Raw genomic sequence first — 12,668 nt, 5'->3', positions numbered from 1 at the left:
TCATAATTTTTCATACATGTCACACTTGATTCATCGCAATCCTGGTACACCGCCGGAGGCATTCATTTAGAGTCATATCTTGTTCTAGTATCGAGTTGTAATCATTGAGTTGTAAATAAATAGAAGTGTGACGATCATCATTTTCTAGAGCATTGTCCCAAGTGAGGAATTATATAAAAAAAGAGAAAGGCCAAAAAAAGAGAAGGCCCAAAAAAGAAAAGAAAAGAGAAAGTCCATAAAAAAAGAAAGGCCAAATAAAAAAATGAGAGAAAAAGAGAGAAGGGACAATGCTACTATCCTTTTACCACACTTGTGCTTCAAAGTAGCACCTTAATCTTCATGATAGAGAGTCTCTTGTTTTGTCACTTTCACACACTAGTGGGAATTTTTCATTATAGAACTTGGCTTGTATATTCCAACAATGGGCCTCCTCAAGTGCCCTAGGTCTTCGTTAGCAAGCAAGTTGGATGCACACCCACTTAGTTTCTTTTGTTGAGCTTTCATACATTTATAGCTCTAGTGCATCCGTTGCATGGCAATCCCTACTCCTTACATTAACATCAATCGATGGACATCTCCATAGCTCATTGATTAGCCTCGTTGATGTGAGACTTTCTCCTTTTTGTCTTCTTCACATAACCCCCTCATTATTCTATTCCATCCATAGTGCTATATCCATGGCTCGCGCTCATGTATTGCGTGAAAGTTTATAGGTTTGAGATTACTAAAGTATGAAACAATTGCTTGGCTTGTCATCGGGGTTGTGCATGATGAGAGCATTCATGTGTGACGAAAATGGAGCATGACTAAACTATATGCTTTTGTAGGGATGAACTTTCTTTGGCCATGTTATTTTGAGAAGACATAATTGCTTAGTTAGTATGCTTGATGTATTATCATTTTTATGTCAATATGAACTTTTGTCTTGGATCTTTCGGATCTGAATATTCATGCCACAATTAAGAAGAATTACATTGAAATTATGCCAAGTAGCACTCTGCATCACAAATTCCGTTTTTATCATTTACCTACTCGAGGACGAGCAGGAATTAAGCTTGGGGATGCTGATACGTCTCCAACATATCTATAATTTTTGATTGCTCCATGCTATGTTATCTACTGTTTTGGATGTTTACGGGCTTTATTATACACTTTTATGTAATTTTTGGGACTAACCTATTAACCCAGAGCCCAGTGCCAGTTTCTGTTTTTACCTTGTTTTAGGGTTTCGAAGAAAAGGAAAACAAAACGGAGTCCAATTGACCTGAAACTTCACGGAACCCATTTTTGGAAGGAAAGAAGCCCAGAAGTCTTGAAGTGCACGTAAGGGAAGCTTCAAGGAGGCCACGAGGTAGGGGGCGCGCCCACCCCCCTTGGGCGCGCCCTCCACCCTCGTGGGCCCCTCGTGGCCCCCCTGACGTACTTCTTCCTCCTATATATCCCATATACCCTAAAAACATCGGGGAGAACAATAGATCGGGAGTTCCGCCGCCATAAGCCTCCGTAGCCACCGAAAACCAATCTAGACCCGTTCTAGCACCCTGCCAGAGGGGGAATGCCTCTCCGGTGGCCATCTTCATCATCCCGGTGCTCTCCATGACGAGGAGGGAGTAGTTCTCCCTCGGGGCTGAGGGTATGTACCAGTAGCTATGTGTTTGATCTCTCTCTCTCTCTCTCTCTCTCTCTCTCTCTCTCTCTCTTTATCGTGTTCTTGAGGTGATACGATCTTGATGTATCGCGAGCTTTGCTATTATATTTGGATCCTATGATGTTTTCTCCCCCCTCTACTCTCTTGTAATGGATTGAGTTTCCCCTTTGAAGTTATCTTATCGGATTGAGTCTTTAAAGATTTGAGAACAGTTGATGTATGTCTTGCCGTGCGTATCTGTGGTGACAATGGGATACCACGTGATTCACTTGATGTATGTTTTGGTGATCAACTTGCGGGTTCCGCCCATGAACCTATGCATAGGGGTTGGCACACGTTTTCGTCGTGATTCTCCGGTAGAAACTTTGGGGCACTCTTTGAGGTCCTATGTGTTGGTCGAATAGATGAATCTGAGATTGTGTGATGCATATCGTATAATCATGCCCACGGATACTTGAGGTGACATTGGAGTATCTAGGTGACATTAGGGTTTTGGTTGATTTGTGTCTTAAGGTGTTATTCTAGTACGAACACTAGGGCTGTTTGTGACACTTATAGGAATAGCCCAATGGATTGATTGGAAAGAATAACTTTGAGGTGGTTTCGTACCCTACCATAATCTCTTCGTTTGTTCTCCGCTATTAGTGACTTTGGAGTGACTCTTTGTTGCATGTTGAGGGATAGTTATGTGATCCAATTATGCTATTATTGCTGAGAGGACTTGCACTAGTGAAAGTATGAACCCTAGGCCTTGTTTCCTATCATTGCAATACCATTTATGCTCACTTTTATCACTTGTTACCTTGCTGTTTTTATAATTTCAGATTACAAAAACTATTATCTACTATCCATATACCACTTGTATCACCATCTCTTCGCCGAACTAGTGCACCTATACAATTTACCATTGTATTGGGTGTGTTGGGGACACAAGAGACTCTTTGTTATTTGGTTGCAGGGTTGCTTGAGAGAGACCATCTTCATCCTACGCCTCCTACAGATTGATAAACCTTAGGTCATCCACTTGAGGGAAATTTGCTACTGTCCTACAAACCTCTACACTTGGAGGCCCAACAACGTCTACAAGAAGAAGGTTGTGTAGTAGACATCACACGCTCCACCATCTACCGACACTTGAAAACTTGTTGCTCCATCGCCTCGAGCCTTGTCTCCACGCTTCCGGTCCTCCTTGGTCCCTCCACATCGCAAATGTGCAACAGCCCCTCACGCATCTCAATGGTTTGAGGGTGTTGTAGCACCTCCGTGAGGTAGGGGTTGATGACCTTCTCGAAGAACTTGTCCTTGGGGGCACTTGAAGACGCCATGGTGATCTAGATCTGTCAGAAAAACAGCTCGAAACAAAGACAGGAGATATTTGTGTGATACGGTGGTTAAAACCTTCGGGAGATTATATAATGAATTTTTACCGACCAAAATAAGTATCATGCAAGAAAACGGAGTCCGGAGAGCACACGAGGTGCCCACGAGGTAGGGGGGCGCGCCCAGGGGGGTAGGGCGCTCCCTCCACCCTCGTGGAAGCCCCGTGTCCTTTCCGGTCTGCTTCTTATTTTCCTATTTTTTTATATATTCCAAAACAAAGAAATATTGCCATTAGAACTGTTTTGGAGTCGGTTTACTTACCGTACCGCATACCTATTCCTTTTCGGAGTCTGAAACGTTCCGGAAAGTGTCCCTTATGTATTCCTCCGGGGTTACGGTTTCAATAGTATTAGTCTCAACATTTATAGGATTACTTGAGATATAATGTTTGATTCTTTGGCCGTTCACCACCTTCGGATTTGTGCCTTCGAAGTTGTTGATTTTTATGGCACCGGAATGATAGACCTCCTCGATAACGTAAGGACTTTAGAGAGAAGTTTGCCTGCAAAAAAAAATCTTAAACGAGAGCTGTATAACAATACATAATCACCTACATTGAACTCACGTTTTTGTATCCTTTTATCATGCCATCTTTTAACTTTTTCTTTAAACAATTTGGCATTTTCATAGGCTTGGGTTCTCCATTCATCAAGTGAGCTAATGTCAAATAACCTCTTCTCACCGGCAAGTTTGAAATCATAATTGAGCTCTTTAATGGCCCAATATGCCTTATGTTCTAGTTCGAGAGGTAAGTGACGTGATTCTCCATAAACCATTTTATACGGAGACATACCCATAGGGTTTTTATATGCAGTTCTATAGGCCCATAATGCATCATCAAGTTTCTTGGACCAATTCTTTCTAGATCTATTAACAGTCTTTTGCAAAATTAATTTGAGCTCTCTGTTACTCAATTCTACTTGACCACTAGACTGTGGGTGATAAGGAGATGCAATTCTATGATTAACATCATACTTAGCAAGAATTTTACGAAAGGCACCATGAATAAAATGTGAACCACCATCAGTCATTAAATATCTAGGGACTCCAAACCTCGGAAAAATAACTTCTTTAAGCATCTTAGTAGAGGTGTTATGATCAGCACTACTAGTTGTAATAGCTTCTACCCACTTAGTAACGTAATCAACAACAACTAAAATATCTGTATACCCATTAGAGGAAGGAAAAGGTCCCATATAATCAAAGCCCCAAACATCAAATGGTTCAATAACAAGGTAATAATTCATATGCATTTCTTGACGTCTACTAATATTACCAATTCTTTGACATTCACCACAAGACAAGACAAACTTACGGGCATCCTTGAAGAGAGTAGGCCAATAAAAACCGGATTGCAATACCTTATGTGCAGTTCTATCTCCAGCATGGTGTCCTCCATAGGCTTCGGAGTGACACTTGCATAGGATCTTTTCCTGTTCATGCTTAGGTACACAACGTGTAATAACACCATCTACTCCTTCTTTGTAAAGATGTGGGTCATCCCAAAAGTAATGTCTTAAATCATAGAAGAACTTTTTCTTTTACTGGTATGTGAAACTAGGCGGTATGAATTTAGCAACAATCTAATTAGCATAATCAGCATACCATGGAGCAGTGCGAGAAGCATTTATGACATTTAATTGTTCATCGGGAAAGCTATCATCAATAGGTAGTGGGTCATCAAGAACATTCTCTAACCTAGACAAGTTGTCTGCAACGGGGTTCTCAGCTCCCTTTCTATCAATAATATGCAAATCAAATTCTTGTAGCAGGAGAACCCATCTAATAAGTCTAGGTTTAGCATCTTTCTTTTCCATAAGATATTTAATAGCAGCATGATCAGTGTGAATAGTTACTTTAGAATCAACAATATAAGGTCTGAACTTATCACAAGCAAACACAACTGCTAAAAATTCTTTTTCAGTAGTAGCATAATTTCTTTGGGCATTGTCTAGACTTTTACTAGCATATTGGATAACATTCAGCTTCTTATCAACTCTTTGTCCTAGAACAACACCTACAGCATAATCGCTAGCATCACACATAATTTCAAATGGCAAATTCCAATTAGGTGGCTAAACAATAGGTGCAGAAATCAAAGCTTTCTTAAGTATTTCAAATGCTTCTACGCAATAATCACCAAAGACAAAAGCAATATCTTTTTGTAATAGGTTAGTCAGAGGAAACCGGCATAAGCAATTTTTGAGAAATCCTTAATGAACCTCCTATAAAAACCGGCATGACCAAGGAAACTTCTTATACCTTTGATGTCCTTGGGACACGACATCTTTTCAATAGCATCAACTTTAGCTTTGTCAACTTCAATACCTCTTTCAGAAATTCTATGTCCCAAGACAAGACCTTCATTAACCATAAAGTGGCACTTCTCCCAGTTCAAGACAGGATTAGTTTCTTCAAATCTCCGCAAAACTCGATCAAGGTTTCTCAAGCAATCATCAAAAGTGGATCCATAAACGGAGAAATCCTCCATGAAAACCTAACAAATCTTTTTCACAAAAGTCAGAGAATATAGCCATTATGCATCTTTGAAAGGTAGCAGGTGCATTACATAAACCAAAAGGCATATGTCTATAAGCAAAAGTACCGAAAGGGCAAGTAAAAGTGGTCTTTTCTTGATCCTCAGCTGACACAGGTATGTTTGGATAATCTTTCTAGCATTTGATCAATGAAAGGCAAAGTGTAATGATCTTTTTAGTAGCTTTATTTAATTTGCAAAAATCAATTACCATCCTATAACCTATAATAATTCTTTGTGGAATCAATTCATCTTTATCATTAGGAACGACAGTAATACCTACCTTCTCAGGGACACAATGGAAAGGACTTATCCACCGACTATCAGCAACGGGATAAATTATACCTGCCTCAAGGAGCTTTAATATTTCCTTTCTTACCACTTCTTTCATCTTAGGATTCAGCCGTCGTTGGTGATCAATAACTGGTTTGGCGTCTTTCTCCAAATTTATTTTGTGTTGACATAGAGTGGGACTAATGCCTTTAAGATCATCAAGAGTATATCCAATAGCAGCGCGGTGCTTCTTCAGAGTTTTCAATAATTTTTCTTCCACCTCCTCTGAAAGGTTAGCACTAATAATAACAGGATATATTTTCTTTTCATCAAGATAAGCATATTTAAGAGTATCAGGTAATGGTTTAAGGTCAAATACGGGATCACCCTTGGGTGGAGGAGGATCCCCTAGGATTTCAACAGGCAAGTTGTGTTTCAGAATAGGTCCCTGTTTAAAGAATACTTCATCTATTTCCCTTCTTTCATTCATAAACATATCATTTTCATGGTCTAGCAAATATTGTTCTAAAGGATCAGTGGGAGGCACGACAATAGAAGCAAGACCAATAATTTCATCTTTACTAGGAAATTCCTCATCACAGGGTTGTCTATGAAACTTAGCAAAATTAAACTCATGAGACATATCCCCTAAACCAACAAAAACAATATCTTGATTGTAGTCTATCTTAGCATTAACATTATTCAGGAAGGGGTCTACCAAATATAATGGGACAAAAGCTATCTTGTGGGGAACCAAGAACAAGAAAGTCAGCAAGATATTTAACCTTCCCACACAAGACTTCAACATCTCTAACAATCCCAATTGGTGAAATAGTATCTCTATTGGCAAGCTTAATGGTAACTTCGATATCTTCTATCTCAGCAGGTGCAATATCATGCATAATTTCTTTGTATAAGGAATGGGGTATTGCACTTGCACTAGCACCCATATCACATAAGCCATGATAACAATGATCTCCTATTTTAACAGAAATAACAGGCATGCCTACAACAGGTCTATGTTTATTTTTAGTACCAGGTCTAGCAATTCTAGCAGTATCATCACAGAAGTAAATAACATGCCCATCAATATTATCGGCCAAGAGATCTTTAACCATAGCAATATTAGGTTCAACTTTAACTTGCTCAGGGGGTTTGTATGTCCTAATATTACTTTTCTTGACTATAGTTCAAACTTTAGCATGATCCTTTATTCTAACAGGGAAAGGTGGTTCGTCAACATAAGCAGTAGGAACAATAGGATCATTATAAGTGATAGTCTTTTCTTCAACTTTAATAGGTGCAACTACTTTTACTTCAATGGGAGGATTATATTTAAACCACTTCTCCTTAGGGAGATCAACATGAGTAGCAAAGGATTCACAAAAGGAAGCTACTATCTCAGAGTCAAGTCCATATTTAGTGCTAAATTCACAGAAAGCATCGGTATCCATAAAAGATTTAACACAATCAAACTTAGGTGTTATACCTGACTCCTTTACCTTCGTCGAGGTCCCAATCTTCAGAGTTGTGTTTAATTCTTTCCAATAAATCCCATTTGAATTCAATAGTCTTCATCATAAAAGATCCAATACAAGAAGTATCGAGCATGGAGCGATTACTGAGAGAAAGCCGAGCATAATTTTTTTGAATAATCATTTCTCTTGAGAGCTCATGATTGGGGCATGAATATAACATTGACTTAAGCCTCCCCCAAGCTTGAGCGATGCTTTCTACTTCGCGAGGCCAAAAATTATATATATAATTACGATCACGATGAAGAAGATGCATAGGATAAAACTTCTGGTGAAATTCCAATTTCAATCGCTTGTAGTCCCATGATCCCATATCATCACATAGCCTATACCATGTCAATGCATCTCCCTTCAAATATAAATGAAAGACCTTCTTCTTGATAACATCCTCGGGCATACCTGCAAGCTTAAATAATCCACAAACTTCATCCATATAGATTAAGTGCAAATCGAGATGCAATGTTCCATCTCCTGCAAAAGGATTAGCTAGCAGTTTCTCTATCATACCCGAAGGAATTTCAAAGTAAAAATTTTCAGTAGGTTCGGTAGGTTGAGGAGCAACTCTTTGCTCTACTGGTCGGGGTGAAGATACCCCGAACAAGCCCCTCAAAGGATTATGTTCCATAGTAACAAGTGACAATAAATTTCAGCACACTATATAAATTTTTCCTTACCAAATTCCACCTACCAAAGGTGCTTCACTCCCCGGCAACGGCGCCAGAAAAGAGTCTTGATGACCCACAAGTGTAGGGGATCTATCGAAGCTTTTCGATAACTAAGAGTGTTGAACCCAACGAGGAGCAGAAGGAAATGATAAGCATTTTTCACTAAGGTATTCTCTGCAAGCACTGAAATTATCGGTAACAGATAGTTTGGTGATAAGATAATTGTAACGAGCAACAAGTAATAAAAGTAAATAAGGTGCAGCAAGATGGCCCAATCCTTTTGGTAGCAAAGGACAAGCCTGGACAAACTCTTATATGAAGGAAAGCTCTCCCGAGGACACATGGGAATTATCGTCAAGCTAGTTTTCATCACGATCATATGATTCGTGTTCGGTACTTTGATAATTTGATATGTGGGTGGACCGGTGCTTGGGTGCTGTCCTTACTTGGACAAGCATCCCACTTATGATTAACTCCCATTGCAAGCATCCGCAACTACAACAGAAGTATTAAGGTAAACCTAACCATAGCATGAAACATATGGATCCAAATCAGCCCCTTACGAAGCAACACATAAACTAGGGTTTAAGCTTCTGTCACTCTAGCAACCCATCATCTACTTATTACTTCCCAATGCCACCCTCTAGGCCCAAACAATGGTGAAGTGTCATGTAGTAGACGTTCACATGACACCACTAGAGGGATGGCAATATACATCTCATCAAAATATCGAACGAATACCAAATTCACATGCCTACTAATAGCAAGACTTCTCCCATGTCCTCAGGAACAAATGTAACTACTCACAAAGCATATTCATGTTAATAATCATAGGGGTATTAATATGCATAATGGATCTGAACATATGATCTTCCACCAAGTAAACCAACTAGCATCAACTACAAGGAGTAATCAACACTACTAGCAACCCACATGTACCAATCTGAGGTTTGGATATAAAGATTGGATACAAGAGATGAACTAGGGTTTGAGATGAGATGGTGCTGGTGAAGATGTTGATGGAGATTGACTCCCTCCCGATGAGAGGATCACTGGTGATGACGATGGTGATGATTTCCCCCTCACGGAGGGAAGTTTCCCCGGCAGAACAGCTCTGCCAGAGCCCTAGATTGGCTCCGCCAAGCTTCCGCCTCGTGGTGGCGGAGTTTCATCCCGAAAGTTTGCTTATTATTTTTCCTCGGAAGAAAGACCTCATATAGTAGAAGATGGGCATCGAAGGGCCACCAGGGAGCCCACGAGGCAGGGGGCGCACCCAGGGGGTAGGGCACGTCCCCACCCTCGTGGCCAGGGTGTGGCCCCCCTTTGGAACTTTCTTCGCTCAATATTTTTTATATATTCTGGAAATAACTTCCGTGAAGTTTCAGGACTTTTGGAGCTGTGCAGAATAGGTCTCTAATATTTGCTCCTTTTCCAGCCCAGAATCCCAGCTGCCGGCATTCTCCCTCTTCATGTAAACCTTGTAAAATGAAAGAGAATAGGCATAAGTATTGTGACATAATGTGTAATAACAGCCCATAATGCAATAAATATCGATATAAAAGCATGATGCAAAATGGACGTATCAGCGAGTGCTACCTCTTGAGCACTGCGTTGGTTTTCCCTGAAGAGGAAGGGATGATGCAGCAAAGTAGCGTAAGTATTTCCCTCAGTTTTTGAGAACCAAGGTATCAATCCAGTAGGAGGCTACGTGCCAGTCCCTCATACCAGCACCAAACAAATAAATCCTCACAACTAACGCGATAAGGGGTTGTCAATCCCTACATGGCCACTTACCAGAGTGAGATCTGATAGATATGATAAGATAATATTTTTGGTATTTTTATGATAAAGATGCAAAGTAAAATAAAAGCAAAGTAAAAGCAAAGGAAATAACTAAGTATTGGGAGAATAATATGATGAAGATAGACCCGGGGGCCATAGGTTTCACTAGTGGCTTCTCTCGAGAGCATAAGTATTCTATGGTGGGTGAACAAATTACTATTGAGCAATTGACAGAATTGAGCATAGTTATGAGAATATCTAGGTATGATCATGTATATAGGCATCACGTCCAAGACAGGTAGACCAACTCTTGCCTGCATCTACTACTATTACTCCACTCATCGACCTCTATCCAGCATGCATCTAGAGTATTAAGTTAATGAAAACAGAGTAACGCCTTAAGCAAGATGACATGATGTAGAGGGATAAACTCATGCAATATGATGAAAACCCCATCTTGTTATCCTCGATGGCAACAATACAATATGTGCCTTGCTGCCCCTACTATCACTTGGAAAGGACACCGCAAGATTGAACCCAAAGCTAAGCACTTCTCCCATTGCAAGAAAGATCAATCTAGTAGGCCGAACCAAACTGATAATTCAAAGAGACTTGCAAAGATAACCAATCATACATAAAAGAATTCAGAGAAGATTCAAATATTGTTCATAGATAGACTTGATCATAAACCCACAATTCATCGGTCTCAACAAACACACCACAAAAAGAAGATTACATCGAATAGTTCTCCACAAGAGAGGGGGAGAACATTGTATTGAGATCCAAAAAGAGAGAAGAAGCCATCTAGCTACTAACTATGGACCCGTAGGTCTGAGGGGAACTACTCACACTTCATCGGAGGGGCTATGGTGTTGATGTAGAAGCTCTCCGTGATCGATGCCCACTCCGGCGGAGCTTCGGAATAGGCCCCAAGATGGGATCTCGTGGATACAGAAAGTTACGGTGGTGGAATTAGGGTTTTGGCTCCATATCTGATCGTTTGGGAGTACATAGGTATATATAGGAGGAAGGAGTACGTCAGTGGAGCAATAGGGGGCCCACGAGGGTGGAGGGCACGCCTAGGGGGGGGGGTAGGTGCGCCACCTACCTCGTGGCCTCCTCTTTTGTGTCATGATGTAGGGTCCAAGTCTCCTGGGTCTTGTTCGTTGAGAAAATCATGTTCCCGAAGGTTTCATTCCGTTTGGACTCCGTTTGATATTCCTTTTCTTCGAAACCCTAAAACAGGCAAGAACAGCAATTCTGGGCTGGGCCTCCGGTTAATAGGTTAGTCCCAAAATAATATAAAAGTGGATAATAAAGCCCAATAATGTCCAAAACAGTAGATAATATAGCATGGAGCAGTCAAAAGTTATAGATACGTTGGAGACGTATCAAGCATCCCCAAGCTTAATTCCTGCTCGTCCTCGAGTAGGTAAATGATAAAAACAAATTTTTTGGTGCGGAGTGCTACTTGGCATAATTTTAATGTAATTCTTCTTAATGGTGGTATGAATATTCAGATCCGAAAGATTCAAGATAAAAGTTTAATATTGACATAAAAACAATAATACTTCAAGCATACTAACAAAGCAATCATGTCTTCTCAAAATAGCGTGGCCAAAGAAAGTTTTTTTGATAGAAAGACTGTAAGGGAACCCCCTACAGTATAATTGGTGCAACAAACCCAAATTTCAAGTACCATGCCTTGAACCTGGGTGGGTGGGAAGGCATCAGCCCCTTCTCACCACTAGGCTATGCTCCATCTTCACCACATAAAATAGCATGGCCAAAGAAAGTTATCCCTACAAAATCAATCATATAGTCTGGCTATGCTCCATCTTCACCACATAAAATATTTAAATCAAGCACAACCCGATGACAAGCCAAGCAATTGTTTCATACTTTTGGTGTTCTCAAACTTTTTCAATCTTCACGCAATACATGAGTGTGAGCCATGGATATAGCACTATAAGTGGAATAGAATGGTGGTTCTAGAGAAGACAAAAAGGGAGAAGATAGTCTCACATCAACTAGGCATATCAACGGGCTATGGAGATGCCCATCAATAGATATCAATGTGAGTGAGTAGGGATTGCCATGCAACGGATGCACTAGAGCTATAAGTATATGAAAGCTCAACAAAAGAAACTAAGTGGGTGTGCATCCAAATTGCTTGCTCATGAAGACCTAGGGCATTTTGAGGAAACCCATCATTGGAATATACAAGCCAAGTTCTATAATGAAAAATTCCCACTAGTATATGAAAGTGATAACATAGGAGACTCTCTATCATGAATATCATGGTGCTACTTTGAAGCACAAGTGTGGTAAAAGGATAGTGACATTGTCCCTTCTCTCTTTTTCTCTCATTTTTTATTGGGCCTTTTCTCTTTTTTTTTCTTTTATTGCCTCTTTTCTTTCTTTTCTTTTCTTTTCGTCCGGAGTCTCATCCCGACTTGTGGGGGAATCATAGTCTCCATCATCCTTTCCTCACTGGGAAAATGCTCTAATAATGATGATCATCACACACTACTGGAATCAGCTACTTTGCCATCTGCCAGCTCTTTGCCGTCAGCTAGCGGACGACAAAGAAGCTCTTTGCCATCAGCTACCCAAAAGCAGACGGCAAAGAATCTTTTTGCCGTCCGCGAGCTCTTTGCCGTCTGCCAGCAGACGACAAAGAATCTTTGCCGTCCGCTGGCAGACGGCAAAGAGAGAGGTGGCCCCCACCCCCCGCCCGTTTGGAAAAAAACTTAACGGCCCACCTCTTTGCCGTCTGCCAGCAGACGGCAAAGAGGCAAAAGGGCGGACGGCAAAGATAGGCGGACGACAAAGATAGGCGGACGGCA

This window comes from Triticum dicoccoides, chromosome 2A (genome assembly GCF_002162155.2).
Source record: "Triticum dicoccoides isolate Atlit2015 ecotype Zavitan chromosome 2A, WEW_v2.0, whole genome shotgun sequence".
Classification (NCBI taxonomy): domain Eukaryota; kingdom Viridiplantae; phylum Streptophyta; class Magnoliopsida; order Poales; family Poaceae; genus Triticum; species Triticum dicoccoides.
Note: the sequence above shows the minus strand (reverse complement) of the source record.